Source organism: Bubalus bubalis, chromosome 10 (assembly GCF_019923935.1).
Source record: "Bubalus bubalis isolate 160015118507 breed Murrah chromosome 10, NDDB_SH_1, whole genome shotgun sequence".
NCBI lineage: Eukaryota > Metazoa > Chordata > Mammalia > Artiodactyla > Bovidae > Bubalus > Bubalus bubalis.
The window spans coordinates 81438857-81444325 of record NC_059166.1 but is presented as its reverse complement, the minus strand read 5'-3'; the positions used below and the strand labels follow the sequence as shown (position 1 = coordinate 81444325).

Below are 5469 nucleotides of genomic sequence, written 5' to 3'. Positions count from 1 at the left end.
ATATAGATATCTGGTTATGTTCTTTCCTTTATACACATTACTACATCTGTATATTCCCCTATATGTGTGTGTGCTCAGTTGCTCAAGAATGTCCAACTCTTTTGTGACCCCAAGGACTGCAGCCCGCCAGGCTCCTCTATCTATGGGATTTCCCAGGCAAGAATACTGGAGTGCGTTGCCATTTCCTCCTCCAGGGGAATCTTCCCGACATAGAAATCAAACCCGGGTCGCCTGCACTGCAGGTGGATCCTTGACCACTGAGCCACCTGGGAAGCCCTGGATAGAGGACATGTCTGTGTGCAGGTGTGTGCTAAGTCACTTCAGTTGTGTCCGATTCTTTGCAATGCTATAGACCCCGCCAGGCTCCTGGTCCATGGGATCCTCCAGGCAAGAACCTGGAATGGGCTGCCATGCCCTCCACAGGATTGAACCTGTGTGTCTTATGTCTCCTGCATTGGCAGATGGGTTCTTTACCACTATTGCCACCTGGGAAGCCTGGATAGAGGACATACCAGACTTAAGCTGATGAGAACAGATACTACACTTGATCTTAGCCAAAATGCCAAGACACAGAAAAGATTAGTGGTAACCTCGTCAGATCACACGTTTCTGTAGAAGTCAAGAATGAAGAGGCAATAATATTTATTGTCAATACTATTAACAATATCCTATTGTTACAATAGGATACTATTCAAACAGATGGATTTAGGCATATTGTTGTTAAAACACATCTAAATACAATTACTCAATGAAAGGAACCAGGGTTCCTGTTCCAGGGCTGAAACAGGCTAAATGTTAAGATGAGCCTAGAACAACTTATGCCAGAAAATGCTCACAGAATAAATGAGATATTTTTAGAGAACAGAGAAATTATCTTGAAGGGGCTCCCACTGGCCAAACTGGAGACAATTAGATCATCAAAATAAATAATAGTGCTACTAGATTTTAACTCACTGAACTAGGAAAACCTGAGACAATACGTTATAAACAAATAAACTGAACATCTGATGAGGAACTGGCATTTACATAGTCTCAGGGCACATCCCCACACACATGAAAGAAAAAAAAATAAGCTTCTTGGGAAGCCTTGCAGACATCACCTTAATCAAGGGAAAGCGAACATCATCAGTGATGGGACAAATCAGGATTGGTACCACCTCTTAGAATGCAATGAGAAGAAGCCAGCATCACTTCTGTGATGCTCCTGCTAAGATTTAATCTGAATTAAATCATGAAGATATATGAGACAAAACAAACTTATGGATATTCTACAAAAATACTGACCTATAACTTCAAAAGTATCAAGGCCATGAGAGTCAAGGAAAAACCAAGAAAGTGGTCTAGATGGAATGAGACTAAAGAGACCTGATTACTAAATGCAGCCCATGATTCTGAGCTGGATTCTTTTGTTATAAAGGACAGTATTAGGGCATTTGGCAACTGGAGTCTGAAGATTAGATAGTACTTTATTCATGTTAATTTCCAGACTCTGGTGGTTGTAATGAGCTGAATTATGTCCCTTCTCAAATTCAAACCTTCTCAGATTCAATGTTGAAGCTCTAACTCCCAGTACCTATGAGAGTGACTATATTTGGAAATAGGACCTTTAAAAGGTGATTAAGTGAAAATGAGGTTGTTGGGATGGGACTTGCCTGGTGTTCCAATTTGACTGGTGTGCTTATTAAGAAGATGAGATTAGGACCTTCAGAGAGACACCAGCAATGTGCGTGCACAGAGGAAAGGCCATGTGAAGACATACAGAGATGAAGGCCACCTGCCGGCCAAAAAATGAGACCTGCTGCTGCTGCTGCTGCTAAGTCGCTTCAGTCGTGTCCGACTCTGTGTAACCCCACAGACGGCAGCCCACCAGGCTCCCCCGTCCCTGGGATTCTCCAGGCAAGAACACTGGAGTGGGTTGCCATTTCCTTCTCCAATGCAGGAAAGCGAAAAGTCAAAGTGAAGTCGCTCAGTCGTGTCCGACTCTTCGCGACCCCATGGACTGCAGCCTACCAGGCTCCTCCATCCATGAGATTTTCCAGGCAAGAGTACTGGAGTGGGGTGCCATTGCCTTCTCTGAAAATGAGACCTAGAAGAAACCAAACCTGCCAACACCTTGATCGTGGACTTTTAGCTTTCAGAACTGAGAGCAAAATAAGCTGCTGTTGTTTAAGCCACCCAATCTGGGATATTTTGTCATGGCAACCCTAGCAAACTAATAACCATGGTTGTATTGTGCTTATGTAGGAAAATGTCCTTGTTTGTAAAAAATTAACTCAAGTAACAGGATGCTTACTCTCAAATGGGTCAAAAACAATTCTTTGAAATTGTCCTGTAGATGTTCTGTAAGTCTGTGACTGTTTCAAAATAAATAAAAATAAATCTATATATTAAAATGTTTATATATTTTATATAAATATAAATGTAAAAGTTTATATATTAACTTTTAGAGAAGGGGGCAGCACAGGATGAAATGGTTAGATAGCATCTGTCTCAATGAACATAAATCTGAGCAAATCCAGGAGACTGTGGAGGACAGAGGAGCATGGTGAGCTGTAGTCCACAGGGCCACAAAGAGTTGGGCACCAATTTAGCGACTGAACAGCAACAAAATTTAAAAGTCCCCAAAGAAGTGCTTTCAGAAGAGGAACAGAAAGGTTTTTTGATACACATAAAGTGCTGCTTTTGTGTTCCAGATGACTGTGAATGATAGGCATAAAGAAAATGGGTTTAAACAGAAAGGCTGAATATATGGGTGGAAATGTATAAAATCTTCTTGTAATGAAAGAAGCTCTGTAGATCTCTATAAATGGAAAATTCCTTAAATTTTATTCTTCTCCTTAACTGATTCAGGCATTTGACTTCATCCTCTCCTAGCTGTGGTTTCAAACTCAATCTTGTGAGAGTTCTCGATTATGGAAACAGGTAAAAATGGAGTCATTCTGGATAAAACCATGGTTCTGGATGAAATAAAGTCATCTTCACTCAGCCTACCTCTTCCTCCCCCTGCCCCACCCTGAGCTCAGAAATTCTGGGATGTCCACAAAGTTTTTGAGGCCTGTTCTTATGAAGGGCTCCTTTGGCTCTTTAGAAAGAGCTGTGTAGATTTTAGGTCTTTATCACTACACACACCCAGGATTTTATGAGCATAGATATGGGTCAGGGAGTATCCATGGCAAAAGGTTGGTACCACGATGACAAGAAGGTGGCACTGACACCTGGATGTTGCTGGCCCTTGAAAGCCAGCCTTCAGTCCCTCCCAGGCTACACAGTTGTCCTGGTGGCCCAGAAAACCTCTAAAGCAAAGGTGATGTTGTACCATTTGTCCGGACCCAACCAGAATACTTCTAAGCCTACCTTGGGGAGCAAGGGCACTCTGGAGCATGACAGGAATGGTGCATGTAGGAGAAACAAAGACCTGAACTGCCCAACTCAAGAGGCTCTAGACTGGAGTTGCACCCAGATGGCTTCCATGATAGCAATGAGTTCTTGAGTCTTTCATGCTCTATAACCCATGTCCTTCTAAAACAACCCCAGGGGCTCCATGGTGGAATGCATTCTTATTCAAAAGTATTCACTGCTCCTATCTGGGGAAGGACGATACTTTGCTATCCCATTGATGGTAGGCTTGATCTTGTGATTTGTTCTTGGCTGTTAAAATATTCAAAGTGATAAATGTCACTTCTGGACAGAAGCTTTAAGAGCCAACACATGAGTTACTGTCTCCTTTCCCTCCATAATAAAACGCAATACTCCAGATTGACCCTGTTGCACCAGCTTGATCCCAAAGATGATGGGGAGAGAGTTGTAAGTTACCCATGATGTTAATGTGGTGTGGATGAAAAATAAATCTTTCCGGTGTAGGTCATTGGATTTTGGAGTTGTTTGTTAACACAGCAAACCTAGCTCATATTAACTAACACAATATCCAACTACCTTGTATCATTTCATAAAAGCAAAGAGTTTGTTGCTTTAAAAAGTCTTTTGAAAATATTTAGATTGAATAGCACATATTTAGTCCGGCATTTTAAAAGAGATCCTGATTTTTTTAAAAAAAAATTGTTGTTGCTAGATTGCTTTGGTCAATGAAGTAATCATTTGTTAGACAGCTAAAGGTAACAGGTTTGAAGACCCCTAGTTTGGGGTCACAAACATCAAGTCAAAAAGTACACATTGAAACAGGGCTTGCTCTCAACCTTCCAGTCAAAAAACACATGCTCATTTTTTGCCCTTCTTTATATCACACATTACATTATCCACATCTTTGGAAACAACTGTCCCCAATCACAAATACCTGGAGGTCATACGATTCTATTTTCCTTAGAGAGACCCACAAGCCCAGCTATCTCCCTATCCTAGTGAACTTTAAAGCACCAGAAAGTTCACATTTCTAGTCACTGTCTGAGAAGGTAAATCATACAGTTACAAGCCTCCTGGAAAATGACTGTTCTACTATACCAAATTATAATAAAATACATTTCTAAAACTTAACAGTGAGACCTAGCCAATGTCATTTTTCAATTGTTAGTGATTTTTTTTCATAAACAAAACTCATTAAAGTAGGAAAAATATGTAACCATGAATATATAATAAAGCAGTTGGAGCTCTTCCATGGAGAAGAATTTGTTTTTCTTACAGTGGACTGGATGTTAATTCCCAAGGGAATCATTTGGAATTTTAAAACAGGAGGTGGCAGATTGTCCCCACAGGCTCAGAGAGATAATTCACCTAATATAATTGTGTTAATGAAGTTGGAATTTCACCTAGAAATAATAGCTCAGCTCTGCCAGGGATTGATAGGATTTTTTTTTTTTAATTCAAAAGGTCATGCTAAGGTTTTTTTAAATTTCTATAAAACAGTATTTTTCAAACTGTACTCCTTGAAACAGTATTGTCCCACAAACTATTAATAAGAATTCTGTGAGAAAGGAATGTTAATGAACATTCCATGAGAAATATTCAAATATATTCTGAATACCATATCATTTCCTGTTCCAACTGATATTAGCGTACTAAGACTCAGAAGTCTTGCAGGAAAGGAACCTGCTTAACATCGTTTAACCGAGTGATTTACAAAATTATAGGGACCACATAATAGCATCCCTGGGAACTAATAATTCTCTGGATGTACTGAAAGATTAAATCTGTGTAAATGCTACAGGATGGTCAGCAGGGTACAGCCAATCCTCAAAACTGTCTCAGGTCCCCAGGGAATTCAGGCTATGTGACCAAAGATATCCTAGTTGGAAGAGACACAATTTGGAGCAAGCAATATTCCACATGATATCAGGCATGAGATGGTTATGTAGAAATGCTCCTAAATGATTCCTGAGGCACTGCAAGTAGGAAGCTATTGGTGTCACATGGGAAGTTTCACTGGCCTATACAAGGGGTGAATCCATTTTCAACTTCCATTGCAATTTGCAAGTTGTTCTTCCAACGGAAGGAGGTTCACACCCTTTGCTATTTCAC

At 40.4% G+C, this 5469-nt stretch overlaps 1 pseudogene; it reads right to left on the bottom strand.

Moving 5' to 3' along the window:
* Positions 1 to 461: 461 nt before the first annotated feature.
* On the bottom strand, positions 462 to 575 carry LOC112587670 (annotated as a pseudogene).
* Between the last annotated feature and the right edge of the window lie 4894 nt (positions 576 to 5469).